The sequence below is a fragment of the Octopus sinensis genome, unplaced genomic scaffold, assembly GCF_006345805.1.
Source record: "Octopus sinensis unplaced genomic scaffold, ASM634580v1 Contig07321, whole genome shotgun sequence".
Classification (NCBI taxonomy): domain Eukaryota; kingdom Metazoa; phylum Mollusca; class Cephalopoda; order Octopoda; family Octopodidae; genus Octopus; species Octopus sinensis.
Window position 1 is genome coordinate 105,001 of NW_021830031.1, and position 13,993 is coordinate 118,993.

Sequence of the window (13,993 nt, forward strand, 5' to 3'; positions counted from 1 at the left end):
CAAAATATCTACTAATTAGAATAAAACGAGGAAAAAATAAAACAAATTATATGTCCTAAGTATAGTATAAAAATCATATCTAGCCCCATCAACGTTAGTGCCTCTTTGTTAATTAAATGTTCATCCAGTCTGAAATATTAAGATCCCGTCCGAGAGTTAGAGTTTAGCATATTCTATATGGACCTCTAACTCGTAAAGTTAGCAGTGTACTTACTGATAGTTTAACACTTTACATATTCTTATACAATAGTCAAGCCAACTACATTTCGAAACTGAGAGAGTTCAGCGCAGATTACAGTACCAAGTGAAGATTTTTTGAAAGATGCAGACCTTATATAATCAGGTCAGAAAATGCCAACTTTGTACAGCAGGAAAAGGCAGATATTGTTTAAGTTAAATAAGAAATAAAATTGATAATTGCTTGGTTTTCAGTACTGAATTCTTGAATATGTGTTCACTGATTGATAAATTTATATGATGCCATTGGAAAATTACACTTTCACTAGACTAATACTGACTCTGTTGTGCATTTGTCATCCTCCAATGCAGAAGGTATTGCATATTAGACACTTCATGAAACTTTTCACACTTCCCGTTTCATTAAACACATAATTTCCGTACGCATAACATGATATAGGAAATCCCAAGTTAACATGACTTTCATAGTAGATAGCACATTATATCTGACAGAAAGTTACATTTGCCTAACGAAAGAAACACTTTCTAACAAAAATGGCTGTTTTTCACAGCTGTACAACATGGCCGTTTTGTATATAAATATATGCACGCATACACACACACGCGCGCGCGCGCGCACACACACACACACACACACACACACGCATACACACACACACACACACACACACGTAGTGGTTTGATGGTCCAAACCACTTTTTTAAAAATAAGAACACGTTAATTTTTTGCGAAAGAAAGGCACAAAATTGAAATGGATGATGTCAATCATTTTTTTGCTTTCCTTCTCTCTCTCCTCTTTCTTTCTCTCTCTTTATCTCTCAGTCTCTCTCTCTCTCTCTTTCTCTCTCTCTCTCTCTCTCTCTCTCTCTCTCTCTCTCTCTCTCTCTCCCTCTGTATAGACTAATAGAGTTAGTTGCAGGAGAGACACTCATGAAAAGTGAGGCTGAGCATCATTACCATTTCGGCACTTTTTCCCATTATTCTTCTTCCTGGAAGTACCGAGCATCCTTAATATTACCACAGAATGATCAGGTTCTCTTAACCTACATTGACTCTATTATTCCACCTTCTCATCCACGCTGCCTCCACACCAACTGGATGCAAATCGGTATTGATTCCTCTAACATTGACGATACTGCATTGCATCGAATAGATAATACTGCATCAGCAAGGATATTCAAGATCGGTTTGATTACTCAAGATTTTATAATGGCTTGAACTTATGACATGGCCAGACATAACATATTTGATGACATAAACGACGCACTCCACTTTCAGCAGCACGTTTTCAGAAGAAGAAAATCATAGACGAACAAAATTAGCTTATGAGAGGCCCAACGTCGCATGTAGGGCCAGGGTTGACTTTTGGAGATATTTTTTGCATAACAATACGTTTTATATGTCATCAAATATGGTAATCTTCGAGGGATGACTTGCATACTGCCAAAGCATTCCCCCAGCAATGCACAGCCTCCATATTGATGACAGCCAGCAGTGTCGGACGGCAGTGTTCAAGTGTTTATATGTAGATGTATATAGGACCGTCAATGTGGTCGCCCGATCTGTTAGAAATAGCAGCCAAAATCTCTTTCAAACTACTCGCTTTTGTTTTAAAGATGAAAGGACATGTTGTCTGAAGTAAAAAAAAAAAAAAGAAAATGGAATCTTCATGACCGGAATGTCTTTGATTCTAAATCTGATCAGTTAGAACTGACTTACAGCTTGACAACAATAATTACAACATATGTTCGTGAGAGAGAGAGGTGAGGAGAAAGGGAAGAGTGTGTGCGCGCGCGCGCACGTCTGCCTGCTAATTTATGTGAGATAAATGAAGATTACACACCCAAACTGCAGTTTTATTTCGTCGGTCAACGGTACACGTTACCAGGGACTTGAAAGTAATAACGCGACTGTAATCAGTGTAGCAAGTGTAGATTAAAGGCTGTCGTCTGCAATGAATCAGGGAGCTGCGCCATCTTTGAAATTCCTAAGGATGAACTTGTGCACGTGTTGGCAGACTGAAGTCAGTTCCTTCTTAAAATTTTAAATAGAAACGAATATAAAAGCTGATTTCGACGTTGATAAAAGTTTTCATCGAGAATTTCAAACAAGACAGATTTCACTCGTGTATGACAAATGGCAACAGATGTTTTATATCGCTTACATTGCCTTGAGTACTGTTAATTAACTACTGTTTTGATCTCAGTTAATTCAATTGATATGCATGGTTAAGCAAGCGAACAAAACCGCACTTCAGGCGTCTACAGATCGAAAGCGAGGGCAAGTTGCTTCACTTTACAACACAATTTTTTTTTAAATGGATAACGTATGTGCAGACTTCTTTTTCTTTCGCCGGCTGGGCTCTAAAGTCATACGCGTAAACATGCAGCAAATGTCGAAGAACAGTAACGCTTGTTCATATTAATAAGAGACTGATAATGTCTGATACGCAATAAAGAGTGTCGCTCATTAATGGACTGAGCAACACGTTATATTACATAATAATACAACTCTTTCATCAACACTTTATTAGAAGAATTAATGCTGGAATGTTATTATGTAATAACGAAATAATACATTTGATCAGTATTAGCTGACCCCATGCCGTCAAAAATGACGGCTAATTGTAGTATTTTATATATATATATATATTATATATATACGAGTATATATATATTATATATTATATATATTATATATATATATATTATAATATATATATATATATAATATATATATTATATATATACGAGTTTATATAAATTCAGCAAAAACAATTAAGATCCAAGTGAATTCCAATGAATTCAAATGAATATGGTACTTAACTTAGATGCACCAGAATTCATTTATGGTATTAACCATAAAATAATGTGGGGTGATTATAACCAAGAAAAAAAGCAACAAGAATAGATTAGTTGTTTAGTACAATTATTTCATACTAAGAACAATTTTATTTGAAGCAGCAAATACAAATGTCCAGTATTCATCAGCTAAATCACATATATGTTTTCCAGACATCCTAGAGAGTTTGATTATCCTCATGAAGTATTAGGAGTGAGTTCTGATTTAGCTGATAAATACTGGACATTTGTATTTGCTGCTTCAAATAAAATTGTTATTAGTATGAAACAATTGTACTAAACTGCTAATCCATTCTTGTTGCTTTTTTTCTTGGTTATATATATATATATATATATATATATATATACCGCTATGTTGATTCGCTAGCTTCTGCACGCATTTTTTCCTCTCCTTGTTTCTTTCCGTGTTTCTTTTCTGTGTATCTTTCTGTTGAAGAGCGTAGGCTCGAAACGTAAAGGACTTGTTTTATTTATATTCCTGAGCGCCATACTAATACAATTGTTTGTTTGTATTCCACCTGCCTTCGTCTTTTGTTTATTTTCATAAAGCTTCCCGTTATATATATATATATATATATATATATATATATATATATGGATGGTGAATCAGACAAATACACTTGTTAATGTTATCCAGGGGTTGTCTGTGACATCGATCATCGTTTGTTACTGAACGCTGGTTCACACATAAATTCACATACTTCCCTTGTACACGCACACACATACGCACAGAGTTGAAACACTGCTTCATTTCTCTTTTTAGCGTTGAATGTTCACCATCCCATTTCCATTGCACACACACACACGCGCGCGCGCACAAACATTCACATGCCTCCCTTTTACATACACACACATATACTCATACAAGGTTGAAACGCTTCGAATACCAGTTTGCCATCACCCCTTCCTTCCTTATTCATATATCAGCCTTTCCTTTCTCATTATATATATGTTGTGACGGAGAAAAATACAAGAGTATTATTATAGTATTATTATTTCAGCAACACTGGAAAACTCCTCAGGTGTACGTAGGTGGGCTGAAAAATTCATAGGCTGAGTATGAGTGATGCTGAAGCTGTAAAATTTTACATGCGCAGGAGTAGCTGTGTGGTAAGTAGCTTGCTTCGCAACTACATGGTTCCGGGTTCAGTCCCACTGCGTGACACCTTGGTAAAGTGTCTTCTACTATAGCCTCGGGCCGACCAAAGCCTTGTGAGTAGATTTGGTAGACGGAAACTGAAAGAAACCTGTCGTATATATGCATATATATGTGCGTATATATGTATATATATGTATGTGTGTGTGTGTGTTTGTGTTAGTGTGTTTGTCCTCTACCCCACCCCAACATCGCTTGATAACCGATGCTGGTGTGTTTACGTCCCTATAACTTAGCGGTTCGGCAAAAGAGGCCGATAGAATAAGTACTAGGCTTACAAAGAATAAGTCCTGGGGTCGATTTGCTCGACTAAAGGCCGTGCTCCAGCGTGGCCGCAGTCAAATGACTGAAACAAGTAAAAGAGCGTAAAAAGAGTATGCATTCGTTTCCACGTTTATTAATAATCGTATTAATTTTTTTCCAGGTATGTTGACATCTCAATGTGCAAAGACTTCAAAGGTAACTAGCAGCGACTTGTCTTGAAAAGGGACAAAACTTGGCATCGTGGTGCCATCAAGTGGCTGCTGAAGAAGGATTTAGCCTCGAACAACAATCATGTTGATATTGTTGCTGCATTAGGAAATGATGCTCCGGGTTTATCACCAGTGCAAAAGTAGGCAGCTGAATTTGGTGGAGAAGAGAGAGAGTCATGAAGATGAAGATGACCCAATATTTGGACGTCCTGCATCTGCCACCACCGAGAATAAAACACTGATCGTGTTCACAACATGTCGATGGATGTCAGACGATTGACTATAAATCAAATAGCCAGTGATATTAGCATATCCTGAGAGACGTTTGAGAATATTCTGCGCAATGAACTTGGCATGACGAACGTTTCAGCTGAGTGGATGTCATGTCTTCTGACACCAAAACAAAGGCGTACCAGACTGATCATATCACGGGAAAATCTGACTTTGTTTGAGGCAGTTGCAGCTGGTTTCCTTGAACGTTTCCTAACACGGGATAAGTATTGGCTACATCGCTTTGAGCCAGAGACAAAGAGGTGACTCGTGCCTTGGAAACACCCCTCTTCATCTTTTCCAAAGAAGGTTTATGTCCTTTTGTCTGTAGGGAAGGTGATGGCCTTTTTTTGTGGGGGGGGGGGATGCAAAAGGTATTGTGTTTATTGACTATCTTCAAAAGAGCCACAACATCAATGGAAAATACTATGCCAGCTTACTGAGGCTTTGAACTGGTTGATCATACCCACCTTCTACTCCCGATACGGGCCCCCATCTGACTATCATACGTGTACACACACACACACACACACACACATATATATATATGAAGGTGCGTAGCTTATTGGTTAGAGTATTCAGCTCACGATCGTAAGGTCGTGAGTTCAATTCCCGGCGGCGCGTTGTGTCCTTGAGCAAGACACTTTACTTCATGTTGCTCCAGTCCACTCAGCTGGCAAAAATGAGAAGTACCTGTATTTCTAAGGGCCAGCTTTGTCACATTCTGTATCACGCTGAATCTCCCTGAGAACTCGGATCAACCGGAACCCTTGCCGTCGTAAATGACAGAGCGCCAGTTATAAATATATTCATATGAGCTCCTTGCAGTTTCTGGTCCCTCATAAGCTCATCTTCAGAATGCTAAGTTACAGAACCATCAATGACAATTCAAAACCACCAAGAGCTTGGACAGCCCGTGGTCAAGAATAATGGCGAAAAGTCATCAATGGTCTATACTCCATTGGGTGGATGCATGTGGCCTAGCGGTTAGTGTGTCGGACTCATGATCGTAAGACTGTTATTTCGATTCTTGAACCGGGCAACGAGTTGTGTTCTTGAGCAAAACACTTCATTTCATGTTGCTCCAGTTCACTCAGAAATGGCAGAAATGAGTCATGCTGCAATGGACCAGCATCCTGTCCAGGTAGGGAATACATATGCCATGGAAACCTGGAAGCTGGCCCTTATGAGTCGATATGACTTCAGAAGGAAACTACCTTTCCTTACCATTACTCCTTAGGGAGCCAAAAGCCTAAGTAAAGTATGTTATGAACATTACTTTCAGCAGTAAACATTTATCTTTCCGAGGGAATTCTGTAGATTGATAGATGTGTTGTTCATCATCATCATCATCGTTTAACGTCCGCTTTCCATGCTAGCATGGGTTGGACGGTTCAACTGGGGTCTGGAAAGCCAGAAGGCTGCACCAGACCCAGTCTGATCTGGCAGTGTTTCTATGGTTGGATGCCCTTCCTAACGCCAACCACTCCGTGAGTGTAGTGGGTGCTTTTTACGTGCCACCGGCACAGGTGCCAATATTTTACTGTCTAGTTTTGTTTAACTTTTGTGTAATATAATGCATAGTAATTGCTCCCATGTAATTACAATGTAATTGTTCACCATTGTATATGATGAGCTGGCAAGAATATATTTCTGTATTGTCAGCAAAACTGTTGGATTGTATGTTGTCAACTTAATGTGACAGTCCCATGAAAGGGAAGAATACTACAGTTATTTAATCCTGTTGGACTTGAAACACTTCCTGTGTCCTTATGTTTTCAAAGTGAAGATAAGCACCTCCACCCAGCAAAGCCAGCACTCAGAGACTAGTTTCAGAGTCATTGCTTGTCATCAGCCTGGAGTAGCATGGCTTGATAGCTGTTGATGTCTATCTGCCTTTGAAAATATATATATTTCAAGCGAAATACATAATCAATAATGAATCTCTGAGGGAGGTATAAACAATAGCTGCACAACAACGTGAATCATATTTGCCACTTAAATGTGGCTAACCCTTAAGGGCGGATGCTATTGTTGCTTGTAGCCCCAGGAGGACACCTCCTCCAACTGGCTATTGACACACTTTCTGTGCCCTATCAGTATTTGCAAAGGGAAGCCATCCTTCCCATCTTCAATCCGACATGATACACACGGACTCGAGTTTCTGGGTATTGACCCATCATCAGCGTACGACAATCACCGATTGCCGATGAAAAGTGGGTCCCCTTTGCAAATATATATCCTTTTTCCAGTGACGAAAAGTCACTGATATCAAAAAAATGTAATCTCTGAGAGATTTATGCAGTAGTAGCATGATAAAGTGATAGTATGTTATCAACTTAATGTGACAGTCCCATGAAAGGGAAGAATGCTACTGCATAAATCTCTCTGAGAGATTTAGAAATGTATTATTTCTATTTTCAAAACTGTTGGAGTCTTGAAGTTTGCAACTTTTACATTTATAAACAAATATATAAATCACTTTAATATTTAGTAGTTTGTTTGTAAGATTTCATGCTGTGGTTTGATATTAATAAAAAGTCTTTTTTTAATTTAATATTGGTGTTTTTGAGGAATATATTTATATTTTCTATGGTTTATTTTATGAGAATTTTGATTATTTATTCATTATTCTAGAGTTAATATACTTAGGAAATCTAAGCCAATGAAATGGAAGAATTGTTACAGGGATGGAAAAAATGTTTAGCAGCATTTCTTTTGACTCTACATTCTGATACCACTGCTGGGATCAATTTTGCTGTTCATCCTTTTGGGATCAATAAAATAAGTACCAGTTGAGCACTAGGGTCAATATAATTGGATTGCACTCCCACCCACCCACCCCGATTGCTGGCCTTGTGCCATAATTTGAAGCCACTGTTTATTAATTTATTTGTAGGATTTCATGTTTGTAGTTTGATATAAATAAGGGATTTGTTTTTTTTAATATTGATGTTTTTTAAGGAAACTTTGGTGTTCTAAGCACTGTCTTTTTTTTTTTATAGGGGGAGGCATGGCTGTCTGGTTAAGAAATTTGCTTCACAACCATGTAGGTTTGGGTTCAGTTCCACTGTGTGGCACCTTCGGCAGGTGTCTTTTACTTTAGCCCTAGGCTGACCAAAGACTTGTGAGTGGATGCAGTTGATGGAATCTGAAAGAAGTCTATTTTATGTATGTGTGTGTGTGTGTGCTTGTGTGCATGTGTGTGTGTACTTGTATGTTTGTGTGTTTGTGTGAGCTTGTGTGTATGTGAGTGAGTGTGTTTGTGTGTACTTGTGTGTTTGTGTGATTGTGTGCGTGTGTGTGCTTGTGTGTGTGTGCTTGTGTGTGTGTGCTTGTGTGTGTGTGCTTTTGTGTATGTGTGTGTACCCTTGTCGAGCATTCACACGATGGTTGTAAATAAACATCATTTGTCAATGAAGCGATGTTCTTCATTACCAGCCTTCCATGAAAAACATGTCCGATCAAGGGGAAATATTACCTCATTTGGAAAACTGGTGAGGGTCGGTGACAGGAAGGACATCCAGCTGTTGAAAAATCTGCCTCAACAAATTCCATCTGATCCATGCAGACATAGAAAAGTGGAAGTTAAACCATGATGAATGAAAATGCTGTACAAGGGGAAATATTACCTCATTTGGAAAACTGGTGAGGGTCGGTGACAGGAAGGACATCCAGCTGTTGGAAATCTGCCTCAACAAATTCCATCTGATCCATGCAGACATAGAAAAGTGGAAGTTAACCATGATGAATGAAAATGCTGTACAAGGGGAAATATTACCTCATTTGGAAAACTGGTGAGGGTCGGTGACAGGAAGGACATCCAGCTGTTGGAAATCTGCCTCAACAATTCCATCTGATCCATGCAGACATAGAAAAGTGGAAGTTAAACCATGATGAATGAAAATGCTGTACAAGGGGAAATATTACCTCATTTGGAAAAGTGGTGAGGGTCAGTGACAGGAATGACATCCAGCTGTTGAAAAATCTGCCTCAACAAATTCCATCTGATCCATGCAGACATAGAAAAGTGGAAGTTAAACCATGATGAATCAAAATGCTGTACAAGGGGAAATATTACCTCATTTGGAAAACTGGTGAGGGTCGGTGACAGGAAGGACATCCAGCTGTTGGAAATCTGCCTCAACAAATTCCATCTGATCCATGCAGACATAGAAAAGTGGAAGTTAAACCATGATGAATGAAAATGCTGTACAAGGGGAAATATTACCTCATTTGGAAAACTGGTGAGGGTCGGTGACAGGAAGGACATCCAGCTGTTGAAAAATCTGCCTCAACAAATTCCATCTGATCCATGCAGACATAGAAAAGTGGAAGTTAAACCATGATGAATGAAAATGCTGTACAAGGGGAAAAATTACCTCATTTGGAAAACTGGTGAGGGTCGGTGACAGGAATGACATCCAGCTGTTGAAAAATCTGCCTCAACAAATTCCATCGGATCCATGCAGACATAGAAAAGTGGAAGTTAAACCATGATGAATGAAAATGCTGTACAAGGGGAAATAGTACCTCATTTGGAAAACTGGTGAGGGTCGGTGACAGGAATGACATCCAGCTGTTGGAAATCTGCCTCAACAAATTCCATCTGATCCATGCAGACATAGAAAAGTGGAAGTTAAACCATGATGAATGAAAATGCTGTACAAGGGGAAATATTACCTCATTTGGAAAACTGGTGAGAGTCGGTGACAGGAATGACATCCAGCTGTTGAAAAATCTGCCTCAACAAATTCCATCGGATCCATGCAGACATAGAAAAGTGGAAGTTAAACCATGATGAATGAAAATGCTGTACAAGGGGAAATAGTACCTCATTTGGAAAACTGGTGAGGGTCGGTGACAGGAATGACATCCAGCTGTTGGAAATCTGCCTCAACAAATTCCATCTGATCATGCAGACATAGAAAAGTGGAAGTTAAACCATGATGAATGAAAATGCTGTACAAGGGGAAATATTACCTCATTTGGAAAACTGGTGAGGGTCGGTGACAGGAAGACATCCAGCTGTTGGAAATCTGCCTCAACAAATTCCATCTGATCCATGCAGACATAGAAAAGTGGAAGTTAAACCATGATGAATGAAAATGCTGTACAAGGGGAAATATTACCTCATTTGGAAAACTGGTGAGGGTCAGTGACAGGATGACATCCAGCTGTTGAAAAATCTGCCTCAACAATTCCATCTGATCCATGCAGACATAGAAAAGTGGAAGTTAAACCATGATGAATCAAAATGCTGTACAAGGGGAAATATTACCTCTCATTTGGAAAACTGGTGAGGGTCGGTGACAGGAAGGACATCCAGCTGTTGGAAATCTGCCTCAACAAATTCCATCTGATCCATGCAGACATAGAAAAGTGGAAGTTAAACCATGATGAATGAAAATGCTGTACAAGGGGAAAATTACCTCATTTGGAAAACTGGTGAGGGTCGGTGACAGGAATGACATCCAGCTGTTGAAAAATCTGCCTCAACAAATTCCATCATCGGATCCATGCAGACATAGAAAAGTGGAAGTTAAACCATGATGAATGAAAATGCTGTACAAGGGGAAATAGTACCTCATTTGGAAAACTGGTGAGGGTCGGTGACAGGAATGACATCCAGCTGTTGGAAATCTGCCTCAACAAATTCCATCTGATCCATGCAGACATAGAAAAGTGGAAGTTAAACCATGATGAATGAAAATGCTGTACAAGGGGAAATATTACCTCATTTGGAAAACTGGTGAGAGTCGGTGACAGGAATGACATCCAGCTGTTGAAAAATCTGCCTCAACAAATTCCATCGGATCCATGCAGACATAGAAAAGTGGAAGTTAAACCATGATGAATGAAAATGCTGTACAAGGGGAAATAGTACCTCATTTGAAAACTGGTGAGGGTCGGTGACAGGAAGACATCCAGCTGTTGGAAATCTGCCTCAACAAATTCCATCTGATCCATGCAGACATAGAAAAGTGGAAGTTAAACCATGATGAATGAAAATGCTGTACAAGGGGAAATATTACCTCATTTGGAAAACTGGTGAGGGTCGGTGACAGGAATGACATCCAGCTGTTGAAAATCTGCCTCAACAAATTCCATCTGATCCATGCAGACATAGAAAAGTGGAAGTTAAACCATGATGAATGAAAATGCTGTACAAGGGGAAATATTACCTCATTTGGAAAACTGGTGAGGGTCGTGACAGGAATGACATCCAGCTGTTGAAAAATCTGCCTCAACAAATTCCATCTGATCCATGCAGACATAGAAAAGTGGAAGTTAAACCATGATGAATCAAAATGCTGTACAAGGGGAAATATTACCTCATTTGGAAAACTGGTGAGGGTCGGTGACAGGAAGGACATCCAGCTGTTGGAAATCTGCCTCAACAAATTCCATCTGATCCATGCAGACATAGAAAAGTGGAAGTTAAACCATGATGAATGAAAATGCTGTACAAGGGGAAATATTACCTCATTTGGAAAACTGGTGAGGGTCGGTGACAGGAATGACATCCAGCTGTTGAAAAATCTGCCTCAACAAATTCCATCTGATCCATGCAGACATAGAAAAGTGGAAGTTAAACCATGATGAATGAAAATGCTGTACAAGGGGAAATATTACCTCATTTGGAAAACTGGTGAGGGTCGGTGACAGGAATGACATCCAGCTGTTGGAAATCTGCCTCAACAAATTCCATCTGATCCATGCAGACATAGAAAAGTGGAAGTTAAACCATGATGAATGAAAATGCTGTACAAGGGGAAATATTACCTCATTTGGAAAACTGGTGAGGGTCGGTGACAGGAATGACATCCAGCTGTTGGAAATCTGCCTCAACAAATTCCATCTGATCCATGCAGACATAGAAAAGTGGAAGTTAAACCATGATGAATGAAAATGCTGTACAAGGGGAAATATTACCTCATTTGGAAAACTGGTGAGGGTCGGTGACAGGAATGACATCCAGCTGTTGGAAATCTGCCTCAACAAATTCCATCTGATCCATGCAGACATAGAAAAGTGGAAGTTAAACCATGATGAATGAAAATGCTGTACAAGGGGAAATATTACCTCATTTGGAAAACTGGTGAGAGTCGGTGACAGGAATGACATCCAGCTGTTGAAAAATCTGCCTCAACAAATTCCATCGGATCCATGCAGACATAGAAAAGTGGAAGTTAAACCATGATGAATGAAAATGCTGTACAAGGGGAAATAGTACCTCATTTGGAAAACTGGTGAGGGTCGGTGACAGGAATGACATCCAGCTGTTGGAAATCTGCCTCAACAAATTCCATCTGATCCATGCAGACATAGAAAAGTGGAAGTTAAACCATGATGAATGAAAATGCTGTACAAGGGGAAATATTACCTCATTTGGAAAACTGGTGAGGGTCGGTGACAGGAATGACATCCAGCTGTTGGAAATCTGCCTCAACAAATTCCATCTGATCCATGCAGACATAGAAAAGTGGAAGTTAAACCATGATGAATGAAAATGCTGTACAAGGGGAAATATTACCTCATTTGGAAAACTGGTGAGGGTCAGTGACAGGAATGACATCCAGCTGTTGAAAAATCTGCCTCAACAAATTCCATCTGATCCATGCAGACATAGAAAAGTGGAAGTTAAACCATGATGAATCAAAATGCTGTACAAGGGGAAATATTACCTCATTTGGAAAACTGGTGAGGGTCGGTGACAGGAAGGACATCCAGCTGTTGGAAATCTGCCTCAACAAATTCCATCTGATCCATGCAGACATAGAAAAGTGGAAGTTAAACCATGATGAATGAAAATGCTGTACAAGGGGAAAAATTACCTCATTTGGAAAACTGGTGAGGGTCGGTGACAGGAATGACATCCAGCTGTTGAAAAATCTGCCTCAACAAATTCCATCGGATCCATGCAGACATAGAAAAGTGGAAGTTAAACCATGATGAATGAAAATGCTGTACAAGGGGAAATAGTACCTCATTTGGAAAACTGGTGAGGGTCGGTGACAGGAATGACATCCAGCTGTTGGAAATCTGCCTCAACAAATTCCATCTGATCCATGCAGACATAGAAAAGTGGAAGTTAAACCATGATGAATGAAAATGCTGTACAAGGGAAATATTACCTCATTTGGAAAACTGGTGAGAGTCGGTGACAGGAATGACATCCAGCTGTTGAAAAATCTGCCTCAACAAATTCCATCGATCCATGCAGACATAGAAAAGTGGAAGTTAAACCATGATGAATGAAAATGCTGTACAAGGGGAAATAGTACCTCATTTGGAAAACTGGTGAGGGTCGGTGACAGGAATGACATCCAGCTGTTGAAATCTGCCTCAACAAATTCCATCTGATCCATGCAGACATAGAAAAGTGGAAGTTAAACCATGATGAATGAAAGCTGTACAAGGGGAAATATTACCTCATTTGGAAAACTGGTGAGGGTCGGTGACAGGAATGACATCCAGCTGTTGGAAATCTGCCTCAACAAATTCCATCTGATCCATGCAGACATAGAAAAGTGGAAGTTAAACCATGATGAATGAAAATGCTGTACAAGGGGAAATATTACCTCATTTGGAAAACTGGTGAGGGTCAGTGACAGGAATGACATCCAGCTGTTGAAAAATCTGCCTCAACAAATTCCATCTGATCCATGCAGACATAGAAAAGTGGAAGTTAAACCATGATGAATCAAAATGCTGTACAAGGGGAAATATTACCTCATTTGGAAAACTGGTGAGGGTCGGTGACAGGAAGGACATCCAGCTGTTGGAAATCTGCCTCAACAAATTCCATCTGATCCATGCAGACATAGAAAAGTGGAAGTTAAACCATGATGAATGAAAATGCTGTACAAGGGGAAATATTACCTCATTTGGAAAACTGGTGAGGGTCGGTGACAGGAATGACATCCAGCTGTTTGAAAATCTGCCTCAACAAATTCCATCTGATCCATGCAGACATAAAAAGTGGAAGTTAACCAGATGAATGAAAATGCTGTACAAGGGGAAATATTACC